This window comes from Delphinapterus leucas, chromosome 4 (assembly GCF_059928025.1).
Source record: "Delphinapterus leucas isolate spDelLeu-1000000601 "Yukka" chromosome 4, BTC_Dleu_Yukka2, whole genome shotgun sequence".
In the NCBI taxonomy this organism is placed as follows: Eukaryota; Metazoa; Chordata; class Mammalia; order Artiodactyla; family Monodontidae; genus Delphinapterus; species Delphinapterus leucas.
Window position 1 is genome coordinate 19,852,455 of NC_143132.1, and position 16,013 is coordinate 19,868,467.

Genomic DNA, 16,013 nt, shown 5'->3' on the forward strand with positions numbered 1-16,013 from the left:
TCTTTTATTAAATCCCCAAATACCCTGTAATATTATGATTCAACATAATAAGAAGAACTATTAATAAGGTTATTAATAGAACTAAAATTTTAATCCAGATATATCCTGTTTGCCACAAACTATCTGGTAAAACAAAACAAAACAAAACAAAAAACACAAAATACAAAAAACCCACCTACATTCTTAATTTTTAAAAATTTTATTTATTGTATCTTAAACTTTTAGATCTTTCATAGGGAAAATTTTTATAATTCATAGCAATGTCTAATTTAAAAACACAGGTTAAAATTTGGTCATATGAAAAATTTTGCTACCATGTAAGTAAGGAAGAGTAACTTTGCACATAGCAAAATTATGATACAGCTTAATAAAAAATTCTAAAGCTATTTAGAAGCCCTCACACTCTAATTTATTGAAATCTGAGGGAATGTGTATTGATCCTTAAATCTGAAACAAACTTATCTGTTACATCACAGCTTACAACACTCACATTATAAGCCAGGAAATAATACATCACATTAAAATGTTGTCTTTTTGAAAGCAATATCATGTCAAATGAATTCGCTTAATTTTTGTAGACATTATAAAAGTGAGAAGTATCCTCACTGTCAGTGATAATCAATATAGTATGCGGAATTTTATTGATCTATAAATTCCTTTAATATTTACTGACTTGGCAAATATTTATTAAGCATCTGTTATATCCACTTCCAGGTATAGTTCTAGGAACATTGCATATAAAATAAATAAAAAGTAAAATAGGGCTTCCCTGGTGGTGCAGTGGTTGAGAGTCCGCCTGCCAATGCAGGGACAGGGGTTCGTGTTCCGGTCCGGGAAGATCCCACATGCTGCGGAGTGGCTGGGCCCATGAGCCATGGCCGCTGAGCCTGCGCGTCCGGAGCCTGTGCTCCGCAACGGGAGAGGCCACAACAGTGAGAGGCCCGCATACCGCAAAAAAAAAAAAAAAAAGTAAAATAAAATGTAGAAATGTGAATTAGCTCTCATGTAACACACGTTGTAATGGTGAAAAAATTATTAATAGAATAATGTAAATAAGTTTGAAACTGACAAATACTATGAAGAAAACAACATGATTTTGTGATTTAATAAGTAAAGTTAGGGAGTTTGGGAAAGATTTTTTTTTTCCAGAAGAGTAAGTATTAATTGGTTAAGATAATGGAGTAGTGTATGGAAGTGGTTGAAGCCACAGCATGAATAAGCTCATGTAATGAGAGGTAGAGATAGAGAGTTGTGAAACTCCAATTTTAATGGTCCAATTAAGATGGAAAAATCATAAGGAGAATTGAAAAAGAATGGCCAGAATTCTAGAAGAGAGTTTTCATGAAAAACAAGGGAAAAGAGTATTTCTAGAGTGACAGAATCAAGAACAGTTCTGAATCCTACTGAGAGGTCAAGGAAGATAAAGACAAAAATATTCCATTGGATTAGCAGCAGAAATTTCAATGGACACTTTAGCAAGGTCACGGTGGAATGCTGTGGACAGAAGCCAAATTGAAATGTTTAGAGTAATGAATAGAGACAGATTTTCTGAGAAGGTGGAGGTGGATATGGAAAGAAGGAGGTGAATATCATCAGTATTTAGTATGTAAAACTGACCAGAGTTTATAATGGTCTCTATAAGAAAGGAAAAAAAAACTACAGATTGAATTATGACTACACATTTTCTGACTTGCAGGCAGTGATATTTACCAAAACAAGGCACACTGGCAAAAGATCAGGAGTGGGTTTTTCTTGGTTTGCTTTTTTACAGTGGGATGGAATTAATGAAATTATGAATTTTAATTTGGGCACGTTGAGCCTGAAATGACTTGGAGTTATCCAAAGCAATGTCTTTTAAAAGCTGTTAGATATCCTGGCCTGAAGTTCAGAAAGGTGAATAGAGAGGAGACTGTGGGTGGCAGAAATAGAGCATGGTGGGAGTACTTTTATTTTAAGGAAATGGGAAAGACTCACTTGAGGAGAAGGTAAATATCAAAAAGGAAAGGGGAGGTTTCCCTGGTGGTGCAGTGGTTGAGAGTCTGCCTGCTGATGTAAGGGACATGGGTTCATGCCCCGGTCCGGGAAGATCCCACATGTCGCAGAGCGTCTAGGTCCGTGAGCCATGGCTGCTGAGCCTGCACGTCCAGAGCCTGTGCTCCGCAATGGGAGAGGCCACAACAGTGAGAGGCCCACATACCGCAAAAACAAAAACAAAACAAAAACAAAACAAAAAACAAAGGAATATACAGAATAGGAAAATACAGAATATACAGATAAAAATGTGAATGCTTAGCTCTCAAAAAGGATATCCACTCTCACCACTTCTGTCCATCATTGTACTGGAGAGTTCAGCCAGTGCAATAAGCAAAAGAAAGCCATCCAGATTAGGAGGGAAGAAGTTAAATTGTCTTTATTTGTGGAAGATAAAGTCATCTATGGAGAAAATGTAATGATATATAGAATAAAGCTACTAGAATCAACAAGAGTTCAGCAAGGATGTAGGACACAATACCAATATGTAAAAACTAACAGTATTTCACATTCTCTCAAAGATAATCAGAAATTTGATTTTTAAATATAATTTATAATACCGTCAAAATATATGTAATATAATGGTAAATCTGAAAAAAAGGAAGATATGAAAATATGTACACTGAAAACTACAAATAATTGCAGAAAGAAATTTCACAAGACCTAGTAAGTGGAGATGCATAATATGATCATGTATCAGACGGTCTAATATTCTTAAGATATCAATTTTCACCAATTCAATTCATAGTTAATGCACTCTCAATAAAAATCTCAACAGCTTTTTTTCTTGGTGAAAATTAAAGAACTGTTTCTGAAAATTATATGGAAATCGAAAGGCCAAAAATAATCAAAACAACTTTGGATAATAAGAATAAAAAATTAACTACCTAATTTCAAGATTTATTATAAAGCTACAACAGTAAAGACAGTGTGGTATTGAAAAAGACCCACCTCCACGTGGGCAACTGATATTTGACAAAAGCGCAATGGCAACTTCATTGACAAAAGATAGTTTTTGTAACAAATGATGCTAGAATGATTGGATACCAATGAGCAAAGAAATAAATTTTAATCCATATATGTAGCAAATTTTTTTAAAAATGAAGGGGAATGTAGCCATTTTGAAATATGGTCAGAGAGTTCTCCATAGCAAAGACTTAGCATGTGAAAAGACTTTACCAGAGCCTTTTTAAACTGGAAGAAGGAAAATTACCCAACTCCAGTTTCCTGTCTCAGCTGAGAAGGGAAAAACGCTGAGAGACAGTTGTGGAAATCAGAGCCCAGGGACACAGACCTACTAAAAGATTGAGATTTAATTATAATTATAGAATGCTTACCCTGCCCCCATACCTTACCACCACATCAATGAGACTCTAATAAAGTTGTATTATAGCTGAAAGAACTGCAAGCTGCACAGTTTATTTAAGAAGGTGTTTTTGAGGAAACCCAAAAACAAAAAAAGAGATAGAAATGACACCAGAGGAAATCAAAGACACTGAAACCTATGGCTACAAGAGATATTTAACCCAACCCCTAGAATAACATAACATAGAATCCAAAATAAAGGCCTATTTCCCTCAGTTCATACTACCCAATATACCATGTCTTGTTTTCCACAAAAAAGTACAAGGTGTGACAAAATTTAAGAGTCTGAAGAGACAAAGCAAGATTCAAAATGAGACTCATATATGACACAGATTTATAATTATCAGAGAATTTAAAATAACTATAATTAATATTCTAAGGATTCTAATGAAAAAAGTGGACAACATATGAGAACACATGGTAAGAAGAGAGATAGAAACTCTAAGAAAAAATCAAAAGGAAATGCTAGAAATCAAAAACACTAAAGGAAGCAAAGAGTTCCTTTAATGGGCTCATCAGTAAGCAGGACAAGCCTGAGGAAAGAACTAGTGAGGTAGAAGATATGCCAATAGAAACTTCTCAAACAGAAATGCAGAGGAAAATTAATGAAGAAAAGGAACAGAATTTCCAAGAACTGTGGGGCAATTTCAAAATGTGTAATACATATGTAATAGGAATACCAGAAGGAGAAGAGAATATAGAGCAGAAGTATCTGAAGTGATAATGGCTGAGATTTTTCCAAAATTAATGACAGACACCAAATCACAGATCCAGTGAACAATGAGTAGGATAAAAAAATCTACACTTAATTACTACACATCCAAATTGCTGACAACCAAAGGCAAAGAAAATCTTGAAAGCAGCCAGAGGAAATAAATGCACTTTACTTATAGAGGAACAAGGATAAAAATTATATCAGACTTCTCTTCAGAAACCATGCGAACAAGAAAGTGAAGTAAAATTTTTAAAGTTTTGAAAGAAAAAAAATAATTAGAATTTTATATCCAGAAAAACTGTCCTTCAAAAATGGAGAAACATTTTCTCTGTAAAACCCAAATTAAGGAAATTCATTGCTAACAGATCCTCCTATTTAAAAATAAAAAGTTAAATTCTTCAGGGAGAAGGAAAATGATGTAGGTCAGAAGCTCAGATCTACATATAAAAAACAAATGTCTAAGAAGGAATAAATTCAGGTAAGATCTGTTTCAAATATTTTCTTTTTCTTAATTGATCTAATAGATAATGTTTGTTCAAAGTAATGATAGTAACCATATATTGGATGATTATAGAATATCTATAAATAAAATGAATGGCAGCAATGTTACAAGGGGCAGAAATTGGTAATACTCTGTTAGATCAGTTATAGTAACTTTATGGTATATGTTATAGTGATATAGTGTTATTTAAAAGTGTACTTAAATTAGTTGTACATCATATATATTGCAAACTCTAAGATAAGTAATAAAATACTTTAAAAATGAAGTATGATTGATATTAACTTTTGCTATACATATTTTTATCAGTGCCAAATATCCTCATAAATATTTGTTTTTTTTAAGAAATTTCCATGACCTTTATTGGAAACATTCTTCATTCTGAATTTTCCTAAATGACTTCCAATTTTAATTTACAAATGAGTTTATATTTCCCATTCCTAATGTTTAAGCTAGACAGTAAGCTAGACAGTTTTTATTTTTTATTTTATTTTATTTTAACAGAAGAAAGGTATACAAATTCATTTAATATGTTTTACATGATACAGAAAGCTTCACAAGGAAATGAAGTCCTGAAGAAATGGTTAAGCCTGAGTGTCTTTATGCTAGGTTTGATGGATGGGGCAAGTCATGGAGAGATATGATAGGACAAAGAGTATGTGTTAAGTAAGCTGGGGGAAACTCAGAAAGCCCTGTTTATTCAGATTCTTCTTGGTGTCCCTCCATCTTGGAAGTAAGTATGCTCCTTTCCTCTGAGTGTAGGGAGGACACCTCTTTTTATTTTTTTTATATATATATATTAGAGTATAGTTGATTAAGCATGTTTTGTTAGTTTTGGGTGTACAGAAAAGTGATTCAATTATACATATACTTGTATCTAGTCTTTTTAAATGACTCGTATTTCTAGTCTGAATTAACCCTTTCATATCCTTACTATGCATGTTAAGAAACAAAGTGATTTAATAACACATGAATATGGAGAAATCTTCTGTCAACAGCAACAGCATTTATGCCCTTTGTTTACCCACTTAATATGCTTTCATTGGGAAATCTTATATCCAGTGGAAGTAAATTTAAGTTTTTCCTCATGGTAGCCACTGCACATTTTGGATTCAGGCTGTCTTAAATTCTCCTATTTAAAATATAATCAAAACTCCTTTCTTAGTAATGAACTAATCAATATACTCTGCAAACATCAGCAAATCTGGGGAAAATTTAAAATATACAGTCAATTATATGTTGCAAAGAACTTCATTCTACATGTGTGTAAATTTAATAATATAAATTCATTAGAAAAAAAAACTGACTCTAAAATCTCTCATCTGCAAGATACTTGAGATAATGAACTTCCTTTTTTCCAATGTGGTTTTGGTAACATACACCATATTTTTTGCCTATATCTCAAAATCTAGACATTTCCTAGCCTGTGGTTGTACTCTGAGAATTAGAGTAACCATTTTGTGTAGGGCTCAGAAAGCTTTGAAAGCTAATATAGGATGAACCTAGAGTGAAAAAAAAATCTCTTTTCATAGGTATAAGTCACATACTAGAGTCTAGTGTCTGCAATGATATATGAAAAAGAAAAAAAGTGACATTATTTTCATGCCTATTGTGACAGATATATAAAGGTTTTCCATTGGTCATAATAATCTCTTGGAATAAATTTAACATTTGGGACACATATTGATACATTCAGGAGTCAAAGACAGAACCTCTATCTGTTCTATCTGTTCTAAGGAGGTTTTCATGAGTGAGAATTATATGATATTCAAATTAATGGGTATATTAATTCATTAAGATTTAGATTCTGAAAAGAATCTAAAAAAGAGTGGGTATATATATATATATATATAACTGATTCACTTTACTGTACAACTGAAATTAATACAACTTTGTAAATCAACTATACTTCAATAAAAAATTTTAAAAAAGGTTTAGATTATTGTCCTTATATTAAAAAAAACACATAGCTTTATTTTCAGTAGAATAATATTAAAAATAAAATATTCCTGCTTACATTTTGTAATTCTTTTATCTCTTATGAAAATTATATTGAATGTTATAGAAATTAAATTTTTCTTTAATATTTTCTAATTTTCTTCAGTAAAATGTCTTAACTTTAAAATTGCAGATATATCACTGACATACTCTGACATTTTATTGACAATGTCTGCACTTTTTTAATCCTTGATTTAACTATCAATATAAGAAATAAGATCTGAGTTAAAATTAAAAAAAAAATATATATATATCATGTGAAATATTACAAATTAAAAAATAAAAAGGAACATAATAGAAAATTACACAATAAACAAGTGCCAGTATACATTGTGTTTCTGAGGTCTTTGAAGAGCCTTTTGAAAAGTCATGGCTTAAGGTGACTTCAGTGATAGAAATCTGAGTAGATTGAAGAAAATATTTCCTTAGCGATTCTATCCAGAGAATGGAAAAAGCAAATTAAGCTCTCCTAAATCAGAATTTACAAGATAAATGATAAATTTAACTCCATATCATTTAAACAAAGGAATCAATTAAGCAAAATATTAAAAACCAATGAATCAAAGAGTGGCATAGAATAGTAATTAGAAAATAATTAGTTAATAAAGTAAGATGGCAATGGAGAAGTCATCAAATGACAGTATCAGAACCAGACCATTAATGAGAAGTGACATTGAAGAATAGAAATGCCAAATACAACAGCAACTATGACCGAGTGTATATTGAAAAGACTGATACAGATGACAATACCTCCAGAGTTTAAGTTTTCCCAGTGCTGATTTAGTATACTTAGAGGAGAAAAATAAATGTCTTTAAAATTATGTTACTCTAGAGATGACTTCCAACTAAATCATCTCATATTTAGAAAGTGATTAATTTGAGCTTCTTCAACTTTAGTTATCTTTTGTTTAAAAATGATCATGATTTAGTTTTCTAAATAGAAATAGTTAAGGTGCATATACACCATGCATTAGGAGCTCCATGTGCCTCTTCACAGCTTAAAACAAGGGAAGAAAGTAGTATGTTATTAAGTTCAGGTCAGTACGACATGACAAGAATAAAATAAATAACTAATATGATTCCTGTATCCATCAGACAAAAACAGAATCAGTAGAATGTGTGCATGTGTGTGTGTGTGTATAAAGAAATTTCTTTCAAGGACTTGATCTTGGCTTACACAATTGTGGGGTCTGGTTAAGGAAGTCTGAAATCCATAGGGCAGGTTGGCATGCTATATAATCTCAGACAGGAGTTGAGGTTGGGGTCCAGAGGTAGGATTTCTTTCTTCTTCAGGGAAAAGTCAGTTTGCTCTTATGTCCTTTGGATTAATTATACAAAGTCTACTCAAAGTATGGAAGATAATCTCTTTTTATGGAAGTCAATTGATTATAGCTATTCATCACATCTACAAAATACCTTCACAGCAACACCTAGGTTAGCAACAATTTCATTAGTGTTCGAATAATTGAGTGCTACAGTCCTAGCCAAGTGGACACATAATAATCACCAAAATTCCTAACTACTCCTCTGTTTCCAGAACCATTTCTCTTTAATAGAGAAGGGTTTTCAAAAACAAACCTTTTCAGAAAATATTATCTAAGTCTTAGCAATTAGCTCCTCCTCTAAGATTAGTATTTGTGCAAACATAAACATAAAAAAAAAGAATAAAAGAGAACAAGGTTGGAAGACTGATGATGCTACTTGACTTCTAGACTTGCAATAAATCAAGACAGTGTAGTATTGGCAAAGGAATATACAAATACATACTTGGAACTGAATAGAGAGCCCAGAAATAAACCCCTATAAATATAGTCAACTGATCTTTGACAAGGAACAAAGACAGTACAATGGAAAAAGATAGTCCCTTTAATAAACTGTGATGGAACAATTGGGCATCCACATGCAAAAAAAAATGAATCTAGACACAGACTTTACATGCTTCACCAAAATGAACTCAAAATGGATCATAGATATAAATGTAAAAATACAAAACTACAAAACTCCTAGAAAATAACATAGGGGAAATTACGGATAACTTTGAGTATGGTGATGTTGCTTTAGACACAATATAGGATCCATGAAAGAAGTAATTAATAAGCTGGACTTCATTAATATTAAAGTTTCTGCTTTACAAAGGACTATGACACAGACTGGGAGAAAAATATTTGTAAAAAACACTTCTGATGAAGGACTGTTATCTAAAATAGACAAAGAAATCTTAAAACTCAAAAATAAGAGAACATGGGACTTCCCTGGCGGTCCAGTGGTTAAAAGTCTCTGTGCTTCCACTGCAGGGGTCACAGGTTCAGTCCCTGGTTGGGGAATTAAATCCCACATGCTGCCCAGTGAAGCAAAAAAAAAAAAGAAAAAAACAAAAAAAAATGAAAAATAAGAGGACCTTAATAGACACTTCACCCAAAAAGATACACAGATGGCAAACAAGCATATGAAAAGATGTTTTACATCATATCTTCTCAGGGAAATTAAAATTAAAACAACAATGAGATATCACTGAATACCTGCTAGAATGGCCCAAATCTGGAACACTGAAAATACCAAATGCTGAGGAGGGTATGGAGCAATAGAAACTCTCATACCTTATTGGTGGGAATGCAAAATGGCATGGTCACTTTGGAAGATAATTTGATGGTTTCTTACAAAGTAAAAATACTCTTACTATACAATCCAGCAGTTGTACTCTTTGGTACTTATGAAAAAAGTTAGAAATTTACATCCACACATAAGTTTTTATAGCAGCTTTATTCATAACTGCCAAAACTTGGAAGCAACTATGGTGTCCTCAGTAGGTGAATGGATAAACACACCTGTGGAATATCCAAACAATGGAATATTATTCATTACTAAAAATAAATGAACTATCAAACCATGAAAAGACATGGAAGAGCTTTAAATGCATATTACTGAGTGAAAGAAGCTAATCTGAAATGGCTACATACTTTATGATTCCAACTACATGTCATTCTGGAAAAGAAAAGACAAATTATGGACACAATGAAAAGTTCAGTGGTTGCCAAAAGTAGTTTTGGAGAGCAGGGAGGAGGGATGAATAGGCAGAGCATAGAGGATTTTCAAGGAAGTGAAAATACTCTGTATGGTATTATAATGATGGATATATGTCATTATACATTTTTCTGACTCCAAGAGTGAACCCTAAGCTTAACTATGGACTGGTTGATTATGATCCATTTATATAGTTTCATTTTTAAGAGAAATGAAGGATTCTGGTGAGTGATTTTTTTTCAACTGAGAATAATTGACATATAACATTGTGTATAAGTTCAAGGTGTACCATGTGTTGATTTGATATATTTACATATTGCAATATGTTTTTAACCAACATAACATTAGCTAACATCTCTATCATGTCACATAATTATCTTTTTTGTGTGTGGTGAGAACAATTAAGATCTAGTCTCTTAGCAACTTTGAAATTTGCTAATTTTGCTAATAATGCAGTATTGTTGGCTAAAATCACTATGCTGTATGTCGGTTTATACTGTAAACATCTCCCCAATTCCTCTACTTCCTGGATAACCATCATTCTACTCTTTGTTTTTCTGAGTTTAGCTGTTTTAGATTCCACATTTAAGTGATACCATACAGTATTTGTCTTTCTCTGTGTGACTTATTTAATGTCACTTAGTATGTGCTCTCAAAGTCTATCCATATAGTCACAAATGGTAGGATTTCCTTCTTTCTTGTGGCTGAATAGTATTCCATTGTGTATGTGTATGTATATATATATATATATATATATATATATATATACCACATCTCCTTTGATGTTGTTGATAATGCGGGAGGGCTATGCATGTGTGTGGGCAAGGGGTTTCTGGTAAATCTCTGTACTTTCCTCTCAGTTTTGTTGTGAACCTAAAACTGCTCTAAAATAACAACATATTAAGCAAAAAGAAGTGAAGTGGTTGGGTGTTTGAGAAGCTTATGGCAATTGTTCTGACAGTTATTTTTTTCTGAGAGATTGGTGGACATTTGGCCTCTTCGTTCAAATTCTTTGCTGCCCAGACATCTCCTGAAACATGTAGGATCAACATAATAATGTTTTAATGCTCCAGAAAATCTTTGCTTGATTCAATCATACACAAGGAATGGAATGGGGACCTCACAAAAATTGTTCATTATCACATGAGGTCAAGATTATTTTGACTATTGTTTTTCTGTTTTTTCCATAATCAGTGTTTAATATTCTGAGGACTAAGAAACAAAATTAAATATTTTTTACTTGACTAGTTTTATTTCCTCTGAATTTCTTCTAAGAATTAAACAAACAAACAAACAAAAACAATCACACTTATTGATTCAGAACCATAGATTTTACTTCAGGAAAATATAATACCTTTCAAAAAGTTATAATTTCAATGTTAGCCAACAAAATTACTTCCTAACATTTCATTAAAAAGGATAAAAACTCTTTCCCATCCAAAGATTCCTATGTTTGAATTACAGTATTGCAAGGCACATTCAGAACATACCTCCTTCAAAACACACAGATGCTAAATTCCCTGAAATAGAGTTTTAAAATCCTTAAGCGAGTAGTAATACTACAAAGTTAGCAATTCTTAGGTAAAATGTTGCTCCTACAGGACCATGCACCTTTCTTAAAATTAATTAAGCATGTATGTATAAACAATCCTTTCTTAAAACCTTTGTACTTGAAATGCAGATTTAGTGATGCTGAAGACAGCACTAAACAAACCTGAAAAGTACAACAGCTCAATAAATTTTATGTAATGCCTTCATAAGAGATTGTATCATCTCATCTAGTATGTCCAAAGACTTGATTTAATAATGGGTAGCTACACAGAAAATATTTTCTTTCTTTCTTTTTTAAACAATATTTCCTTCACCTGTAGCATCAAATCTTTTATAAAGGATGCTAAATGAATCATAATTTTTTTTGGTAAAATTGAAGTCAGGACCATTTAAATGCTTCTACTAAATTTAATGCCTCTTACTTAGGGACCAGCTACATATTGCCCTCTGAAAATTCTTGGTCAGTCATGTCTAACCATAACAGCATTTTAAGAGGTAGATATTTTTTCCCATGATGCATTTTTGTTACTAAATGTATTGTCAAGAAAGTAAAAGCAAGCACTGTGTTTTTTTAATTATAAGGGTCTAGTGAAAAGAAAAATAAAAGACAGTTATGATATTTATTACACTCTGACATTTTAACAGTCATGGTATTGGATGTTTTGCAACCAGTGCATTATGACACATCATCATATTTTTTACTTGAAATATCAAGTCCATAGAATACTATTTTAATTTGCTTATGTCTTCATGATGTGAATTATTAAAATAAATTAGCTATCTCAAATACATTTGCCTCTGCATGGTTATAGAACATAAGGAAACATTTATTAGAACACATATTCAGAGCATTTCTATAGAGCAATCTATCAATAACCTTCCAATTACTGCCAGCTTTCGGTTATGAGAATATTAATCCTTAAAGTTAAAATTTTTCACATTTTAATCCAAAATATAAATGAGTGTTATATTTGTCTGCTTTTATGAAGTTGAGAGTAGGACATGTTACTGTGCCATCAGTAGTATTTTAAAAAATCAAAAACATAAGACTAGAATTTTGCACTATCATTGAAAGAACTAGATCAGAATTACATAAATAATGTGAGAATTTTATGCTGTGTACTCAGTAGCCCTAAAATGATAAGCTACTTATGAAACAAAAATAATTATTGTAATTGCATATCACATCAACAATTTCTGAAGTCAGTTTTTCCCCTAATTATACATTGTCAGGTTTCCATGGGAATAACTTTATATTTTAATGCTGAAGTAGGTAATTATTTATTCATTTATATTTCTACTATCAGAAAAATGGTAATCACGGTGCTCCATGAACTATAACTTTCAAAAGAAATTGATTGAAAGGTAGCATTCTTGGGTTTTGGTGTTTGAAAAAATTTGTATCTCTATTAATGCTTATGGGATAAAAGTTATTAATACTGCAAAGAAATTAAATCCCCTGTGTAACATTTTTTACTTATTAATGGATTAGAGTTCTACAATATTTGGTGATTTAATTTAAAATTTCCTAAATTAAAAGGAAATTATGAATATATTAGTTTAAAAACAAGTCCTCCCAAAATGACTGAAATTAAAAAATGTGATTTAACACGCACAGGTATCTGAACACTCATTTGAAGCTGAGGGTCCATTTGACTTGGTTTTCTTTCTTTTTTTTCTTTTTAACGTCTTTATTGGAGTATAATTGCTTTACAATGGTGTGTTACTTTCTTTTTTATAACAAAGTGAATCAGCTGTACATATACATATATCCACATATCCCCTCGCTTTTGTGTCTCCCTCTCACCCTCCCTATACCACCCTTCTAGGTGGTCACAAAGCACTGAGATGATCTCTCTGTACTATGCGGCTGCTTTCTACTAGCTATCTATTTTACATTTGGTAGTATAGATAAGTCCATGCCACTCTCTCACTTTGTCCCAGCTTACATTTCCCCCTCCCCGTATCCTCAAGTCCATTATCTATGTTGACGTCTTTATTCCTGTCCTGCCCCTAGGTTCTTCAGAACCATTTTTTTTGTTTGTTTTTAGATTCCATATATATGTGTTAGCATATGGTATTTGTTTTTCTCTTTCTGATTTACTTCACTCTGTATGACAGACTCTAGGTCCATCCACCTCACTACAAATAACTCAATGTCATTTCTTTTTATGGCTGAGTAATATTCCATTGTATATATGTGCCACATCTTCTTTATCCATTCATCTGTCAATGGGCACTTAGGTTGCTTCCATGTCCTGGCTATTGTAAATAGAGCTGCAAAGAACATTGTGACTATTTTGGAATTATGGTGTTCTCAGGGTATATGCCCCGTAGTGGGATTGCTGGGTCATATGGTAGTTCTATTTTAGTGTTTTGAGTAACCTCCATACTGTTCTCCATAGTGGCTGTATCAATTTACATTCTCACCAACAGTGCAAGAGGGTTCCCTTTTCTCCACACCCTCTCCAGCATTTATTGTTTGCAGATTTTTGAATGATGGCCATTCTGACCCATGTGAGGTGATACCACTTTGTAGTTATTTTTTTGCGGTACACGGGCCTCTCACTGTTGTGGTCTCTCCCGTTGTGGAGCACAGGCTCTGGACGCGCAGGCTCAGCGGCTATGGCTCATGGGCCCAGCCGCTCAGTGGTATGTGGGATCTTCCTGGCCCGGGGCACGAACCTGTGTCCCCTGCATCGGCAGGCGGACTCTCAAGCACTGCACCACCAGGGAAGCCCATTGTGGATGTCTTGAAAGCCAGTTGATATAAGATGTATGGAAGGTATAAGATGTTATGGAAAAGCCCGAATAAACTTTTTGGCCAACCCAATAATTGGAATACATGAGGGTTGTTGCCTTGTGGTTGAGCAGTGACATATAGAATATGGTCTCTTCCTTCCTCTGTTCCTTCCCCCAGTCTAAGATGGACTGCAGCTGCAGCAGCTTGTACATCTTCTCTGAAGGTAATTTGTGAGAGAGAGCAATCAGCCACTCTTGTTACAAAGTCATGAGCAGGTAGGTGAAGCCCCTTTTTAATTGACTTTTTCTCACTTCTGTCTCATTTCCCTTTTTCACTCTTTCCTTCTTCCCATTGTGTTTGCACTCCCATTAAAGTGTTAGCATATAAACACATAATACATTGTGCTTTTTTTTTTTTCCCTCAGAATCAGTTTTCAAGGGAACCTGGGCTAATGCGATCTCAAAGTAGAAGTGGCATATTTAAATTACCTTAAAATATAACAATAGTAAAACTATAGTGCCAAATACTGGACTAAAGCATATGATAAAGAAAATTTTTAAAAAAATTGTTAAACTTGAAAATAGCCAAAGATGATTTAAGAGGAGAGTGAGAAATTAAGGTATGTGTTAGGAGGAGAAAAAAGTTACTTTGACTTTAGAGTCTTTAGAACATTATCCTGTGTTCCCCTAATATGGGGCTTTCAGACTCTCATCAAGTATCAGAAAACTCTGTTGAAGGGGTCCAGAACGTGCCATGCAAAAATACGCCACTTAGGCATGTTACTGAACCCAGCTCCAGCTGCTCAAAGGCCAGTTCTCGAGAGACAAGTGTTGTTAGGAAGGAAAGTTTGCTTTATTTTGGAGGCCGGCAACCATGGGGGAGGGCAGACGCCTGTCCAAAGGCCCACTCCCTCCCACTGACAATCAGGGTGCAAGAGTTTTATAGAGAGAGGGAAGGGGCTACATGCAGAAACAATACAGTCAGCTCTGACAGTCATCTTGAAATTGGTCGTGTGGTGGTCTGACCAGCGTCATCTTGATTGTTTTAGGTACAGTTAATCTTCAGTTCCAGAGGGAGTTTGTTTCCATTTCTTTGAGGTCAATTCTTGGAATTGTGGCAGCTTATGTCATGGCTACAGTCTGGTCATCATGTAGTTAACTTCTTCCACCTGGTGGAGGTTTCAATATCTATAAGACAGCTCACAGGATATGGCTCAGAATATCTATAGCCCTTGAGAAGGAACTAAAAGTCCTTGACTTTGCTTAACGACCAAACTATTATTATTTGGTCTCCTGTGACTGTTTTCCTTTGTTTCTGCATTTTCTCACTTCTCTGATTAAACTTATTCTTTAGCTAAAGTTTTTCCACAGACAAAAGGCAGGCTGAGGACATGGGGAGCAAGGACCGTGGGGTCCTGCTCTGTTTCAGGAAGAAGAACTGTTTTGAGCTGAAGGCAATTGAGAATCAACGGATGCAGGAAGAGTTCTCTGCCCTCCCCATATCTGCCTAAAAGCAAGGCATAAATTTTCCTTTGTGGAAGGTGTGCCACACACCCACCTTCACCAGGGAGAGATGAGTGACTCTTATTTTTGAAGACAGGGAGTCACGAAGATGAGTTTGCATAAACAGACCTGACTAAAATAGACCTATCTTCCATTAGTTCCCCCATATACTTCCTGGTCACTTCCCCACAACTTATTGTCCCTTAAAGCCCAAATCTTCTTTCTTCTGTTAAAAGGGTATATAAACCTCTGTTATATAACAGGGTATATAAGCCCCAGGATCTAACTGCTTTGATAAGCTTCAATTTTTTTTATGAACTCCTGTGCACATAAATACTAGTAAAGATTATGTGTTTTTTCTCCTAATCTGTCTTTTGTTATTTTAATTTGTAGGGGAGCTTGGGGTAGTGAGATTTGACCTTTGCGAAGTAGTTTTAGACTCTGCTGAAGACGCTTAAAAGTAAAAACTGCATAGGAAAGAAATGTTAAAATTTAAGGAAATGTATTTATTTGTTGAATAACAGTTATGAATATCTGCTTTGGTTTATGGCCTTTGATTTGTGTTACAGAGACCAATACTATAACAAC